Below are 17,925 nucleotides of genomic sequence, written 5' to 3' on the forward strand. Positions count from 1 at the left end.
TTTTTTTGTGATGAGATTATAGAGCACTTGTGTAACTTTTTGCATTGTAAGGTGCTCTGAATTCACCTAACCTTCCAGAACCCTCTATTGCCTCCACAGGTCTTGTGCCTTGTTCCTATAAATTGGATACTAGTATTAGAAGCAAAGGTCATGGCAGTGGGTTCTTTAGGGATAATTCAGTTGATGTGCTTGCCCATAGGATACTGATGATGTTTTCTCTGCTGACCACCAGATTTTTCTTTTGTGATCACCAGATGTAAATTTGTTTGAGAAATAAGATAAGTTTGCCTTTTTTATACAATTGCTGTGTCTGGGAAGGAGTCCTAGCACAGCATTTAAACTTCATGGAAAGCAAACACCACCTGTAAAAGAGACTAGCACAAACACACTGAGAATACCACAGATAATAACACCGTTTTCTGATGTCTATGTTAATTCTCTGAACGTTTTGTTTCTGTTTTGACATGTTTTCATTGCTTTCAAAGTAAACACGGAAGTGAGAGACTGATTCTAGAACTAACTGCCATTGTTAAAAATTTACTCAAATCACCTAAGGCCGCTTAATATATAATACAATTTGCTTCATCTGATCTTCCTCACAGTCTATGTGTGTTACTGACATATACTGAAGTTTATACAAATATATAAACAATAGGGGTTGACAGATGGCTCAGTGGGTAGAGGTACTTGCCAGCAAGCCTGATATGAATTCAGTACTCAGGATCCTCATGGTAGACAGAGATCTGAGTCCATAAAGCTGTCCTCTGACTTCCATACAAATTCTGTTGCATATATGTGCCACATACATACATACATACATACATACATACATACATACACACACACACATACACCCATAAGAAATAGATAAATAGCAATCAAAGCAGCTATCATTCTCTGATATTTCATTGCTGTTTTCAGATTTATTTTTTTCTAATTGTCCACAAAAAATTAATGACCATACTATCCTGAATCTACTCCTTAACTAAAACTCTGAATAATATCAAGTTTTAAAATACTAACGTCCAAGTTTAAATTTGACAATTACTTCAAAACTCTAGTAGAATAAAGCCACTTGACCAACTATTGTAGACATTTGCATTTCAGTTATCTTTCTAATTTGCCTACGGGGAGCACTTGAAGTGTGCAACTCATACGAAACATAAGATTTTTAAGAAACCCATGGTCTTAAGAAACTTCAGCAGCTGCAGAGATGGCTGTTTGTAAAGTCCTTGCCTTCCAAACATTGACCTGAGTGCTGTCTCCAGAACCTATAATTAAAAGGCTGGAAATTATGGCACATGTTTATATCCCAGGACTGGAGAGGCAAAGATAGAGGGCGCTCTGGTGCACATTTGGCAGTCAGCCTATCCCACTTGGTGAGCTTCAACTTAGTGAGTAATTCTGTCTAACAGTAGATGAGGGGCAGGGAGGGAGGGAGAAGGGCAGGACTGTGACAATGCCTGTGAAGCACCACCTATTGTACCCTCTGATTTCCACACACATGCAGGAATACATACACATAAACTCACATATACACATGTACATACATACATGAAAACATACATTCACAAGGAACTCCAATGAACTCAGAACTATACCCACTTCTTTATGTTGTCATTACAAAGGTAGACACTAGGGTGTGTGGGATGGTAATGGACAACAGACAAGTGCTGCACATCTTGAAAACCTTCTTATCCACGTACCGGTGCCATCTTGTGTCATCTTGTGTTCTTTATATCAAGGTAGAGGAAAGGTATTTTATGACTGACAAAACACAGACAGCATCAAGATAACCATAAGAGAGTAATGATTTCTACAGCACATATCAGTCTTCCAAAACATTTTAAGAGACTGGTGAGATTATTTATTGACCTGTTTGCTTTGGAGTATGGATAAAGAGTAGAGGAGTGGTCATCCCTGGGGCCTTTGAGCCTCACTTCTTCAAGATATCAGCACCTGCTTTGTGAAAACCTACTCTAGCTGGTCTTCTGAACTCTACCTCCAAATGATGCAATAGTACAGACTGAACAGGCCTGTACTTTTCAGTCAACATTAAGACTTAATGCCAACTTGTTGAAAAAAAATTAAACTAGGTTCCTGTTCCTCAAGTGCTGAGTAACTATTTTCTAGAAATACCTGCATGCACATGTTTACTTAACATGGTGGCATTCATAGCAGCCAAGTTAGAAGATCAGTCTAGGTGTTGATTAACAGATGTATGGATGAAGAAAATGTGGTGTATATAAACAATGAAATTTTATTCAGTCATAAAAAGAATAAAAATTATGTAATTTTTGGGAAAATGAATGAAACTAAAGATTATTATATTAAGTGAAATAATACAGACTCAGAAAGACAAATATGATTTCTGTCATATATTGGATATAGTTTTTTTTTAAAGACAGGAATGTAAAAATAGTGCTATGTTAGAAGAGGAAAGGACCAAAGCTGAGAGGAGACAGGGGTATGAATATGGATGTGGTGTTCAATGTATACTATATATATGTGCACAAAAATGTCATAAAGAAGCCCACATTTACATAATTAATATATGCTAACAAGAGAAAAAGTAGTCTCTCTTCTCTTATTAATTTACTTTTATGGAAAACAAATTCAAACTACTTATATGCATCAGTTGACACTTTAATTACTGGCAATTTATTGCAATTCAGAAAATTCAGAGTAAAATAATCTCCTGGGAGAACTCAGCCACTCTTTCCACCTCTGGTTTCACACATCTGTCCTTTGGCCCCAGCAGCCATCTTCTGCTTTTGGATCCACACACTACATGCCTCCTCTGGCCCCACTGAGGTCCTGCTGGTACCGTCCTGCCTCAGGTTTCATGGCAGTGTCCTTCCACTTGATCCCAGGGATCAGAAAGTTACCTGGCTCTCACCAAGACTTCTGCTCAACCTGTCTCCCATTCTAAGCTATATTGTTCCTCTATCCCTGGACCCACAAAATACAGACACAGTACATGACTAATGTGGGCCTGCAACAGACTTAAATATAGTGGCAGAATCTACCCCTGTGCTGTCTACAGCCTTAACTCTGTTCCCTCAAGACAATCCTAAGACACCCAGGCTAACACCTCACCTTGGGTTCAGACAGTGGGTTAAAAACTTCCCAAGAGATAATCAATATCCTAACTCAAGGCACCCAGTTTGTATCCAATAAAAGACAAATAATATTATAAGTCAAGACAGTATGGACACCACCACACCCCATCACCAATCCCATAGTTACATCCCCTAAGGAGAGCAACTTAAACAAAGGCCAAGATATAGGACTCAAAAGAACAACTGTACATGCTCAATGAGTTCCAAATGTATAAGGGGGAATAAATCAACTCCCAAATGAACAGAGGACAGGAATAAAACCCTAAACATAGAGTAAAGGGCACTGAAGGCTGCATTAAGAGAAGAGCCAAGTAACATATAAAGAGGCTTATCAGAATAACTGCTGGTAACTCAGTGGAAAGTTTTGAACTCGAGGGGCTTAAAAATATGTATCCCAAGTTCTAAAAGACAACAACTGCCAACTCAGCCCGAGACACCCTGAGAAACTGCACATTAAAATTGAAGAAATAAAAACTCTTCATGATAAAAATACATTAAAGAAATGGGTGACCACTAAGTCAGCTCTACAGATGATTCTAGAAGGAACATTTCAAACTGAAGAGAGGGATAAGATGTGTTCAATACCTCACAGAGTGTGTGGGTGGGTAGGGCTGACAGGAGGACTGACAGTCAAAGAAGATATATGAGACAGAGGGCTGGAGAGACGGCGCACCAGCTAAGGTCACTTGTTCTTGTACAGTTCCAAGCATCCACACGGTGGCTCACAACCATCCATACTTCCAGCTCCAAGGGACTCAGCGCCATCTTTTAGACCCTGTGGGTACCAGGCACACATGTGGTGCACATACATACACGCAGGCAAAAACATTTATTTTTTTAGAGAAATCATTTTCTCTAAAATCATTTTAAGAGAAAGGTCTACAGAATCACCACAGAAACAACAAAACGTCAGGAAGGAGTAGACATTTCAACAATAACTCTGAATAACAATGATCTCAATTCTCCTCATCAAAAGACACAAATTAGTGGACTGGATTAGAAAACAGACACACCTGACCAGCAAAAAGGCAGACACCATCTCATGATAAAAGGGTGGAAAAGATGTCCCAAGCAAATAGAGCTGGAAAAAAATAGCATGGGAAGCTAGTCTGTTATCAGAGAAAATTCACTTCAAACCGAATCTGCTCAAGAAATAAGGAGGGTCACTTCATACTCACTAAGGGGACAGTCAATCACAAGGATGTTACAATTTAAAACATATACAAGCCAAACACAGGGACACTTAATTCCATAAGATAAATACTATCATATGTAAAAGCCATAGCCTGAATTCAACATGTAAAGTAATAGTGAGAGAATTCCACACTCCACAACATTAATAGGTAAAACATCTGGGCAAAAAGTAAGCAGAACCATTCGAGCTAGGTAACACTATGAAACAACTGGCCCTAACAGACATCTACAGAATACTAAAGAGAACATTCTTCTCAGCAGCTCATGGAACCATCTCCCAAAGTGACCACATATGAGGACAGATAGCAAGCCTCAACAAATACAGAGAGGATGAGATAACAGCCTGTACTCCATATGGCCAGAATGCAACAAAGCAAGGTACCAACAGCAAGAGATACCACACAAACCCATGGATGTGATTGACATGGATGTGTCAATACTGAATGACAAATTGGCACTGGCAAAACTAAGAAACAAATTTTGAAAATTTCCTAGAACTGAATAAAAATGAATAAACAATTTACCAAAATCTATGGAATACAATGAAGGTACCCCTAAGAAGAGTATTTATAGCCCTAAATGCATATCAAAACATCTGACACTCCTAAATTACTTAATGATGAATTTTGATGGCTTTTTAAAAAGTAAATAACTCCACATCAGCAGATGGATGGAAATGATTAAGATGTAAGGAGACGTACAGGTTGGTTCTCATGTGGGACCTCCAACTGCAGGAACAAGAGCTGCCTCTAACTCTGTTGCCTGCCTTTGTGTCCCTTTCCCCTAACTGGACAGTCTTGTCTAGCCTCAGTAGAAGAAGATGTACCCAATCCTACTTGATATGCTAGGATGGGTCGGTATCTATAGGAAATAGCCCCTCTTCTGAGAAGAAGGGGACAGGAGCCCAGGGGGAAGGGAGGAAAAGTGAGAGGGAGGGACTGGGAGCAGAGGAGGAAGAGGAGGAAAGGAAGGGAGGGGAACTTCCTACCCAGGATGTAAAGTAAGTACATAAATTAATTAATGAAAAAAAAAAGGATTTGAGGAGAAACTGGGGGCTGGAGAAATGGCTCAGCAGTTAATAGCATTGGCTACTCTTCCAGAAAACCTGGGTTCAATTTCCAGCATTCACATGGCATCTCACATCTGTCACCAACTCTTGTTCCAGGGGTCCGACAACCTCACACAGACATGCAGGCAGTCAAAACAGCAATGTACATAAGTAAAAGCAAATTAATCATTTAAAAAGGATTAAAGGAGCTACTAATGAACTAGAAAAATGTAAAGAATCAATGAAACAAAGAGATGGGTTTTGAAAATATAAATAAGACTAACACACCCCTAATTAACCTAAAGAAAGATAAAAACCCAAATTGATAAAAATGCTGATGAAAGATGAAACATTACAACCAACAGATACTGGTGAAATTCAAAAGACTGCAATGACATGCTTTGAAAAGCCATATTCCACTAAATTGGAAAATACAAAATAAATGAATGAATTTCAAATTCACATGACATCCCCAAACTAAAACAAGATGAAATAGATAACATAAATATATCTAGCCAGTAATGAGAGTGAATATAGTAAAATGTCTCCAAAGCAGCCCAGGTCCAGATGGAATCTGGCAATGACTGCCTTCAGGCTGGTGTAACATCAGCACTTCAGGTGCCACAGGACCTTTCTGGTAAAGGCCTACTATCTGCTGTTGCCCACCACCTTGTGCAAAGGTAGTAGTGATCATTGGCCCTACTTGTTTATTTTAAAAATAACTGAAGGTAGAAATTGTATTCTTATTTATTTATTTATTTTTAAATTTTTTATTAATTTATTCTTGTTACATCCCAATGGTTATCCCATCTTTTGTATCCTCCCATTCTTCCCTCCCTCCCATTTTCCCCTTATTCCCCTCCCCTATGACTGTTCCTGAGGGGGATTTCCTCCCCCTGTATATGCTCATAGGGTATCAAGTCTCTTCTTGGTAACCTGCTGTCCTTCCTCTGAGTGTCACCAGTATTTTTAGAAGAATGAAAATGTTTAACAAGAGGGTCTGAGGCATGGTTAAACATCCTTAAGTTAGCTGAAGCTCTCACTTTGCCCTCGTTACAAACTATTGGAGTGAGCAAATATGGGACAAAATAGAACACAATAAAATAGGAAGGACCTGCAAGCTCAGGTCAGCTCAGAAAGTTCTGGTGTACCTCAAGTAGATGCACGGCCAGCATGCAGGGTGCCCTCTGCTCGCTTGTCTTACATCGTTCTGCCCTGGACTCATTTAGTGGCAATAGCCCCAGCTACAGCAGTCATCTATTTGGAAGACCATTTGAATGTTGGATGAGTTTTAATGCTCACACACACAGTACACTTAAATATCCAAAAAAGATAAGAACCTATATGTGGCACTGCATCAATGAATGTCTGTAATCCCAGTTTGGAGGAAGGATGAATGGATGGAGTGAGGTAAGAGGACAATGGGTTCCCGGTCACTTAATGATATATAAAAAAGACCCTGTTTGGGGCTGGAGAGATGTCTCAGAGGTTAAGGGCATTGGCTGCTTCTTCCAGAGGTCCTGAGTTCAATTCTCAGCAACCACATGGTGGCTCACAATCATCTCTGAGATCTGGTGCCCTCTTCTGGTATCTAGGTGTACATGTAGACACAACACTGTATACATAATAAATAAATCTTTTTTTTTAAAGACCCTGTCTAAAAAACAAAAATAATAAAAGGCATCAGCAAGATTGATGGAATTAATATTTTTCCACCCTTACTTGGTTTTTGTCTACTTGTGTAGGCTGTTTTGGTTTTATAAAGCTGCTTTGCCTCTAAAAATTAATGATGTCAAAAAGGACACTTGCATATAGTTTGTGAGTAACCAGTAGAGGGATGTGTTTATTTACAAATCCTTTCCATGGCTGTCATAAATCAGCTTCCATGTGAAAAAGTATTTTTAAAAGTTGGAAAAATCCTAATATGTGTGTGCTTAAATACTGGCATATTCATAAGTATTCTTTCACTCACTGGCATTTTAAGTAGTTGCAGACAAAGGAAAGGATTTTAGTGCATTTTTTACATAGCTGACTTCACAATCATAAGAGTATATATTATAAAAATGTAAATTAAACTGGTAATTTAACTGAAAAAATAGGGTCTGGGGGACAAATGTATGCCCAGCGTCATGCTAAATGAAGAGACCTTCAAAGCATACTCACCACAACCAGGCATAAGACAAAGGAGTTCGTTGTCTTCATTCCTAATCAATATAGTCCTGTAGGTCTTTGGTACAGCAGTAAGATGAGACCGAGAAATAAAATGCAAATGGGAAAAGAAGTTAAAGTATTCCTATGAAAGATGACCATATTCTATACAAATGAGATTCTAAAGACTCCACAAAAACTCCATAAGCTGATAAACACTTTCACAAGAATGGCACAGTACAAAATTGATACACACAAATCAGTATTCTTATAAAACAATAGCAAGAATACTGAAAAACAATCAAGGAAAGGGAACCCATCTAATTGGTAGTAGACAAAACACACACACACACACATACACACACAGAGAAATAAACCTAACCAAGAAAATGGAAGACCTACACAATTAAAACTTTAAGACACTGAAGAAGGAAATTGAAGACACCAGAAAACCAAAAGACTTTCCAAGAAGAGGATTGAAAGAATACTCCATAAATAAACATCTGACCAAACGCAATTTTCAGAATCTATGCTATTCCAATAAAAATTTCACTTATACTTCACAGATACAGAAAAAATTATCCTAAAATTTATATGAAAGCACAAAAGACTAATGAGAGCCAAAGCAATCCTGGATTTCTTTTTTTAGTGACAAGAATTATCACCATGACTAATTTCAAATTACACTGAAGAGCCCTAAAAGTAAAAACAGCATGGCACCTGCATAAAAGCAGAAACGTAGATCAATGGAACAGATAGACGAACCATATATACAGCTACCTGATTTTTGACAAAGATTACCAAAGTATACATTGAAGAAAGAACGATATCTAACAAATCATGATAGAAAACCAAGGGAACAACATGCAGAAGAATGAAACTAGACCCATCTCTCCCACCTTGCACAAAATGCAACTCCAAGTCAATCAAGGACCACAGAATTAGATCTGAGCCTCTAACACCAGAGGAAAAAGTAATAAGTACACCTCAGCATATAGATCTATCAAATGACTTTCTGATAGTCATGCCAACAATCAACAGATGGGCTCACATAAAACTGAAAAGCTTCTGCACAGCAAAGGAAATGTGTAAGAGTCAACTTACAAAATGGAAGAAAACTTCTGGCAGCTGTAGATCCAGTCCAGGATTAGTGACAAGAATATATAAAGAACTCAAAAATAAACACTAAGAAAACAAACAAACCAATTTTAAAATGAGCTACAGAACTAGCAGGAAACACTTAAAAGAAGAAATATAAATGACCGGCAAACGCTGTAAAATGTGTTTACCATGACTAGTCACTATATAATGTAGATTAACTGCTTTAAGATTCTATCTGATTCTAGTCTGAATGGCCATCATAAGAATGGTGGCACAGATGTAGGGAAAGAGAAATCCTTATGGTTGGTAAAGATATTAACAAGTGCAGTCACTCTGGAAGTTTCTCAAGAAAACTAGAAACAGATCTACCATACGGCCTAGCTACCCCAACTCCTGAGCATAAGCCCTAAGGACTCAATACCTATGACAGGAGTAGCTGATCATCCATGTTGGTTGTTGTTGTGTTCACGAGAGTAGGAAATGGAAGCAGTCAGAATGTACGTCAGTTGTTAAGTAATGGAAATGCAGTACTTACACACAACAGACTAGTTACTCAAGTGTGCTGAAAATGAAATTATTAAAATTTCAGGTATATGGGTAGAATCAGGAAAATTACACTAAGTGGCGTAACCTAAGTTCAAAGACAAGCATCACATATTCTCTCTCGTGTGTGGACCCCAGCATCAATTCCTTTGCTTAGTTTAATGTAGAGTACCTGTTGAAGCCAAGAAGGATGGCCAGAGACAGGAGGAGGATATCTTAAGGGATAGTGGGACATAGATAAAAGGAAAGAAAGAGGGGATTATTGTAGATAAAAGGGTTTAAATGGGGATAGAGGTGAGGGGATTAGGAGGTGAGGGTGTGAGATTGTTGGGGTATTAGCCAAGAGAAAGGGAATATAATGAACCTCTAAGGAGAGGAAGATGTACCCACCTGTGAGATGACGGCTTGGTTCTTCTGGGGTTCCATCTGCCCTCGGATTGCTTTGAGGCCCTCTCATTAAGTGGGTAGAAACTTAAGTCTTGCACTGAGCCCAGCTAACAACTGAAGTCTGGAAAAGTATTAGGCCCACACAGAGAACTTATTCCTAATGGGTAACACAGCAGCCAGCTGCCTTTCGAATGCCCGTGCTTATCCCTGCAGACAAGCAGAGCAGTCCCAAGAAGCCTTTCCTTGCAATAAAAGGTGGTGAACGCCGACAGACTCGTGGCCTCCCAAAGACGCAGATAATTAGGAATGGTTGTGAGCCCAGCCTTAAACAAGATGCTTCTACTCTTATACTCCTGGGCTCAAGGAAACAGTGCAGAAAAGAGGACAGGAATTGTTTAAGAGCCCAAAGATTGGGTGAAGGGCTTTCAAAATCCTGCTCTCTAGACTCAATACAACCACAGCTCTAATTAACTCTCAGAAACCCTAGTCACCTGCCCTGGGTCCACACAGGACCAGCCCATAGGAGCCATCAGTCAAGAAAGGTGGTGGTGCTCATGGAACTTCACCCTCTACCTGTCAACTATTTACTGTGGATAGATTCTGAGAGCGGGGGAAATCGATTTTAGTTGTATACATACTGATGACATCACCAGGTTCAAATAGATAGCTTCACTGATTCATCTCACTGGGTCAGAAAATAAAATGAATAGACATAACAGTGAGAGAAGGGGTTGTGGAGAGAAAAGAGAAAAAGATGAAGAGGGGTGATGGAGGAGAGAAGTCGAGAGAGATTAGTACGCACTGCCAAAATGCCTAAGAACAAATTTAATTGATTTTTTTTAACTCTCTGTGGTTACCTGATCCTGTAGACATTCAGTATATATGATATCAGAAGGTTCAGATGGATTAATAACCCTGAGATGGGCGTAGTCTTATCTACTGACGCCTGTTTATTTTAGAGCTGCCATTTTAACTTGTTTATTATTCTTCCTTCCCAGTCTAGTAGATGCCTTTTTGGAAAATGTGATAATGAAATCCTCTACCCTTGTAGAGGTCAAGGGTGCATGATGTTTAGTGGAGACAGAGGCTCATGAGTTCATATTAACATGTTTGGCCTACAGATGAAGACAGACTTCAGAGAAGTGAAAAAGACTTTTCACACCACAGGTTCCAGGAACTGTGCCTCACAGCTTACTGATAACAGAATCGAGTGAGGATAGACTTGAAGTGTTAGGGGAGATTAAGCAATGTCCCAGAGAGCCTGAGAGCCTAGCCCTCCTCCAGCTTGTTTTTCTACAGCAATGACCAATGATACGTGAATCCCTCTGCATGGGCCTTTGCAAGACTCTTAAGAACCAAGCTGAGATCACCAGGAACCTGGTGGATTCAGGGGTTTAGGAGGCAAATCACTGTATCTAGTCTGCTTTAAAAGACAAATGGATTTTTTTTACAAAATGGAGAATTGGGCCTTGTGCCCTTTGAAAATTAAATATTCCTCTTTTCGAAGTCCCCTGATTATCAAAGAAAAGTGTATGAGCCAGCGAGGTCCTTGCCTGACAACCTTGTAACCTTTTACTGAATGACAATGGCCACTTTGGAGAATTAGGCAAACTCCTACCTATAATTCTATCAAGATACTGTCTAGGAATTCCTCAGAGTGGAAGAACAAGTAGGCAATGGCCTTAGTGTGGTAACTTAACTAGGGATGGCCCCCATAGATTCATGTGCTTGAATGTTTGGCCATAGGGAGCGGCACTATTAGGAGGTGTAACCTCATTGGAGTAGGTGCCTTGTTGGAGGAAGTGTATCACTGTGGCTTTGAGGTCTTTTTTTTTTTTTTTTGGTTTTTCAAGACAAGGTTTCTCTGTGTAGCTTTGGCTATCCTGAACTCACTTTGTAGACGAGGCTGGCCTGGAAATCACAGCAATCCACCTGCCTCTGCCTCCTGAGTGCTGGGATTAAAGGTGTACACCTCCATGGCCAGCCTTTGAGGTCTTATATACACAAACTAGGCCCAGTGTAGTTCACAGTCTCCTGCTGCCTGAGGCTAAAGATGCAGAACTCTCAGCTCCTTCTATAGCACCATGTCTGTCTGGACACTGCCGTGCTTCCCACCATGATGACAACAGACTAAACCTCTGAAACTGTAAGCCAGCCCCAGGTAAATGCTTTCCTGTATAAGAGTTGCCATGGTCATGGTGTCTCTTCATAGCAATAAAAACCCTAAGTTAGACACTTGGTATTAAAACTGAGTATTTCAGCCAAGCAACAGTCATTAAAAGCTGTAAATTTTACATAATACATCCCTAAGCCCAAATTCATGTCTAAAATGTATTGGCAAGCCCATATTTCACCCTCAAATTGATATTCATCTGAAATGTATAAAGAACTCTTTAAAATATGTGAGGAAAAAAGGAGAGTTGGCCCAATAGGAAAATAGGCTTGAAATGGTCAATCAACATGATTAAAAGTTCAATCATATAAATCAGTTGGGAGATATAAATTAAAATCACAATACTATATTAGACCATTTCTATCTAAATAATTAAGATGAAGAAAGTGAACAATATCCAATACTAATGAGAAAGTAAAATAGAATTTATTTTATTTTTATTTTTTCAGTCCTAAAGTTTGATCTAGGACTTTAAACTTGCTAAGCAAATGATCCACTACTGAGCTACTCAAGTCACTCCTGGAATTGTCATGTCGGGTTGACGGAGCATCTTGCCACAACAACTCTTTGAGGATATCTAATCCAACCCAGTATGCATGTTCCCTGTGATATCAGGACTTCTTTCTCAAGCACAAACCAAACAGAATTGTGTATATTAAGCTCATCAAAAAGCATGCTCAGAAATATTTATAACATCTCCAACCATGACAGATGAATTATGTTAATATCAGTTCAACTCAAAATTATATAATAGCAACAGTAACAAACCTAACTCCATATGGCAATAAGGTAAATTTGTAGAAACAGGATGAAATATGAAAGACTCTAATACAGTGCACAAAGGACAAAAACTAGTTACTATATGATCATGGTAGTCACCTTTGCAGTGCTATGACAAAATGTCTGACATAATCAGGTTAATGAGGAAAAAAAACATTTATTTTGGTACACATTTTCAGGAGCTTTGAGTCCATGGTAGCTTGACTCTGTACTTTGAGCCTCTGGCAGCACAGTACATGTGGTGGGAGTGGCTGATACAAAGGAACTATTCATCCATAGAAGCCAGGAAGCGAAGGGACAAAGTGCCCAGGATCTCAATACCATCTTCAAGTACACGCTACCTGTGATCTAACTCCATTCCAATAAATGTGCCTCCTAAAGGATGCACCATTTGCTAGATACCAAGCTTTCAAGATGTGAGTCTTTTAGAAACAGTTAACATCTTGAATGCTGTCAAAAACCTAAGGTATTATTTATCTCTGGTGAACAGTGAAATAGAGATGAGAAGAGGGGATCTGAGAGACCCGTAAACAGTGGTTTCTTGGCCTGATTACTGTCTATACAGCTTTGTTTAGTTTGTTAGAATCTGTCGAGTCAAGCACTTACAGTCTCTGAGTTTTATATAAAGGGCTACACAAGAGTCTCTGATAATTGCAGTGAACACAATTCAACCCTAGGAGCAGCTCTACAGTAGTAACCAAATGATAGCACCAGTATTCAGGCACTCCATCTGACTCTCCTAATCTGCCCTTTCTTCTTCATTGTTGGTTATTTTCTTGGACAGGCTTTAGTCATTTGATGTCAAAATTAAGTCTAAGGCTTACGTGCTGTTCATTTAGAGACTAGGCAGCAGAAAACAGAATTACTGCACTCTTCTCTTCCTGTAAAGACCAAGGAATTGAGTTCCATTTAACCAAACTGTTCCACATGCTACTCATGGGAGAAATTGTACTATCAAGAGATTAAGAAGCATTGATGGGCTATGGCACTAAGGAACAGATGACAGCTGTCAAGACCCTCACAAAAGCAAGGCCATCAGCATTTCAGCAGAGAAGGAGATGAGGTCTCACCCTTAGATGAGGAGTAATTGGCAACTAATGACTGCTAGGAAGGAAGAGTTAGTATTCTTCAGAATCGTGGGCCCTAGTAAGTAGACCAGACTCCAATGGGTGACTGCATACCCATGTCCATTTGAATTTCACTAGTTTTTGACTCAGTGTGTTAGTAAAGAAAAGAAAAGAAGAGAGGAAAGGAACAGAAAGGGAAATTGTCCAAGGGACTACCAAAACATTACTGGCTATTTCTATTACCCTTGACTGCCCCAACAAAGACAGAAGAGAAGTCTCTATTGCTGAAGACACTGTGCAGTTCAGACATGGAAAGTTTCTCCCTATGACTGGCTTTGAGAGTACTAGAAGGTGCCATTCAAGCTTCCAAAGGATGACACAACCAACAGTCCTACCCGAAACATGATGCCTATAAACCACAACAACAACCAGCATGGCATAAACACCATCAGGTGCAATAGTGGCACACATATCTTGGTGGTAACCAATAGTTCTCTATTTGCATTTAATACCCACTCAACAAGAGGGAAGTAATGATTGGTACTAGTAATCTATCCAACTACCCAGGGCTAGTAAAGTTATGGATCTTGGAGGAGAGCCTACAACCACCACTTTATAAATCATCACAATCCCTAACTACTTTCTAAATATTAGTGATTATACCCACCGATGAGTGTAGTCCTCACCACTCCACCAAAGAAACTTCTCTGCAATAAATGGAGACCATTACAGAAAACTACAACTAATCAAAATACAGAGTGAGGAGGCCAGCCCCAAATGAAATATCTACAATACAATTCCTACACCTAAGGCTCAGAGTACGTTACAGAAGCGGGGGAAGGAAACTGTAAGAACCAGAAGACCAAGGAGTTTGCTGTGAAGCTGTGTTCATATAGTTTCAACAACATGACCACTTATAGTGAACTGACAAAGCAGATGTGGGAAAGCCCATGAGGCCTCAACACTATGCAAAGAACAACAGGAAACTAAGCAATGATCAGACTGAGATAATAGTCTTCCCTAGGTAATGACACGCCAATTGGCTATCCAATTCCAAGTGGTCAGCCATAAAAACATACATATGAAACATAAAAAATGTGCAGATTGTAATTAGGAATACATACACACACATATGCATCTAACAATAATTAAGAAAAAATAGGTCACGAATTTTAAAGAGAGAAAGGAAGGATATGTAGAAAGGTTCAATAAAAGGAAAGGGAGGGGAAACATAATTCTAGTATAATCTAAAAACAATAAAAATACACACACAAAGACATGAAGTTGGGAGGGGGACATGGGGGGGTGAGAATCCGGAGGAGTTGAAGTGGGGGAGTAGAGTGTGGATATGATACAAATACATCACATATATGAATAAAAATTTTCAAAGAATAAATGTAAGCATATAAACTAGGATACACTGATGGGTCAGACTTAGATTATGTGACCCCCACCAAGAGCCGTTGGCTTACCACAAGGACAGGAATCACTGCATTAAGATGGCGGCCACTCTATGCACATCTTAAGGAACCTGCAAGGAGAAGCTTAGATCTCTCTTTGGAGCTCCTTAGACTTAGCTTTCTCACTTCCCTTAGTCTTGGGTGGCTGCAGAGGCTAGCCACAGTGGCTCCAAGAAAGTGCAGTAATCAAATAGAAACCAGATCAGTCCTAACACACACTAGCCCATCATTTGAAGAAAAAAAAAAAAACATAGTCTGCAAGCCAAAGCTGATCCCCCACACTTCATTTCCTAGGTAAGGTGTAACTAACTAGAGCATACCCAAGCCAGATTGTTGCCTTAACTTTGGCTGCTAAATGCTTTAATTGCATGATTGAGTAGCTGTGACAGAGTCATTGTGGGTATGGCATAGAAATCCAAAAGCATTTTACTATCTGTGTAGCCCTTTCCACTAAAAATATAACTGTTTTAAAGTCTCGCTATGTAGCCCCGACTGACCTGGATCTTACTATGTAGACCAGGCTGGCTTCAAACTCAGAGATCTACCTGCCTCTGCCTCCCCGTTGCTGAGATTAAAGTTGTGCAGGACCAAGTTCCTTTCCATAAAATTTGCCTTGGCCCCTGATCTAGTCAGAAATGTCATGGCAGAATCGCTTCTGCCACGATTCACTCATTAGAAATAAGAGGTGGCTGGGTGAGGTGGCCCACGCCAACATTTTCAGTACATTTGAAACTACAACAAGAACCGTCCTAAGTGTGGGGCCAGCATGAGCAACGCAGCAAAACAGGTCAACCTGGTCCACATGGCCAGACAGGAAGAGGAGGAAGGGATAAAGTTATAAGAGTGGGTCATTGAGACCAACTTATATGCCCCCCCCCTCCGCAAAATGTGTTGTTTTCTAAACCAGTACAGACAAGAGAGCCAAACACAAATGTTCAGAGGAAAGAGACAAGGGTGCGGAGCTGCCAACCAAATGAGAGAAACCTCTGGAAGGTGAGATAGCATGCTTTCAATCCTCTTGCCTGGTTGACTAAGCTGAAAATGTACAGATGGTCCAATTCTTTTCCAAATTAATTAACACAAGGTCCACACCGGGGTGGTAAAGGCAAGACCATGTTCCCTTCCAAAACGATGCCAGTTGCTCAGGGGCACCTAAGCCAAAACCATTCTGACAACACTTACAATGCTCTAATTGAACTGCCTCGGCCCAGAAGAATTGCCCTTTGCTGGAGGAAAATAGAGGGAGAATTACAAGAATGGCATATCAGGAAAAAATGCAACACGTTCTCTGGCTTTTGAAATGTCAGACTTCTGGACACCAATTTATCTTCCTTACAGTACAGGGCTACAAACAGTCAGCAACACTTATTTGGCCATTTTTCACAATACAAATACATTCCTAAGTGCTATTTTCATCCCATAATGATTGTACAGATCTCTTTATTTTCCATTTTTCATTTGTGTGTGTGTGTGTGTGTGTGTGTGTGTGTGTGTGTGTGTGTGTGTGTTGGAAGGGGATGTTCCCTGAATGATACCTTTGCCTTTGGCAGTGTTTGGCAACAAAAGAAAATGCATTGTGTTCATCAACTTAGACCACTTGCTTACTGAGAAGGCGGCGATGTGGATTTTAACAAAATACATCCACACAGAAAATTAAATAGCCACCGGAAATCTTCCTGCAGGAATTGGTAACTGGCATTTTCTCTTCTGCTTCAGGGTAGAGGGAAGGCTGGAGGCCTCTGCTGAAGTCATGCATGTATTTCTTTTGACCGTATGATGCCCAGGGAGGCAGCATAAAGGTAAGCTGGGAAAAGAGGCAGGTGGTCCTAATGCAGAAAAGCAGAGTCCTTCTGGCTGGCCACACTTGTCACACCAGCAGGTGTGTACCCTCTTAGGCCAGAAGGGCTGCCCTGCAGAGTCTGAGTGACATGAGTACCAGGTGTTGACAGAAATGATATTTTAGCCACCCCTGCTTCATCTGTATTTCAAACATGGTATGGAGAGATTCTTTTAAAGTCTCTCTCCTCAACACGCCTCTCTGAGAAGAGCATCAGGCCGTGCACAAACCATTATAATCCAGGGTAGCAGGCAGAGAGGCCCAGGCACAAAGTAAGTGCTGAGCAAACATGGATTGGGAGGTAACATTGATTTAGGGCTTTAGCCACAGCAGGCGGGTGGCAAGAGCTTCTCGCAGTTACCCTTCACAGTCGCTCTGCAACCCTAGTGCAGCACTCTACTTAGTTCAGAGGCAGAGAAATTAGGGCTTCACCAAGAAAAACATCTTGGTGCCTTCATCTGGAAACCTTATTGCAAATGAATAAAATCTGATTCCACAGCTTTCATTCTTAATTACTATCTATTACAGTCAGTGAAGGGGGCTTTAGGGAGGGAGGGAGGGAGGGAGGGAGGGACAGGGGAGAGAAAAGATAGATAAATGGGTGTACACGGGGAAGACAGTATGACAGTCGGTGATAAGGTAGGAGAAGGGGTAGATAAATTTGAGTAGCTATCAGACAAGGCCAAACAAAAGAGGTGATGTCCAGTCCTACTTCCGGAAAATTGTGTATATTTCTAGGTAGAGATGCCAAAGATGGATGAGAGGGCAGGCAGAGACACATGATGAAAGACGCAGTACACCAGAGTGTGCATGAACTTAGGGGTGGCCAGGAGTCCTAGAGGACTGGACACAGGATGCACAGGGCAGCAACTGGGGCAAATGCTACATGAGACTGTGGGATGAAAGGCTGGACCTTCATGCGAGTAAGTTTGGTGTTCCTTCCTCAGATAGTACAAAGTTGCAAGCATTTCTTTTCAAATGATCGATTGCATTTATTGAGAGCTTCATCGGTCCTGGCCACAAGGCATCAAAATCCTCACAAAACCCTTCTCAAGGCAGGCGCTG

At 40.3% G+C, this 17,925-nt stretch overlaps 1 long non-coding RNA gene across 2 annotated transcripts in view; it reads left to right on the top strand.

The window, feature by feature from the left end:
* LOC311587765 overlaps nt 1-17,925 on the top strand; it is a 270,363-nt gene that overhangs the window by 251,137 nt on the left and 1,301 nt on the right. The window contains exons 4-5 of one of the 2 annotated variants that reach the window (XR_014775963.1): nt 15,931-16,016; nt 16,740-16,822. This is a non-coding gene — a long non-coding RNA (uncharacterized lncRNA). The remainder of the gene's footprint in view (nt 1-15,930; nt 16,017-16,739; nt 16,823-17,925) is intronic. The other variant, XR_014775964.1, reaches the window with a different exon arrangement.

Source organism: Acomys minous (assembly GCF_964271855.1).
Source record: "Acomys minous genome assembly, chromosome: 17".
Taxonomy (NCBI): Eukaryota; Metazoa; Chordata; class Mammalia; order Rodentia; family Muridae; genus Acomys; species Acomys minous.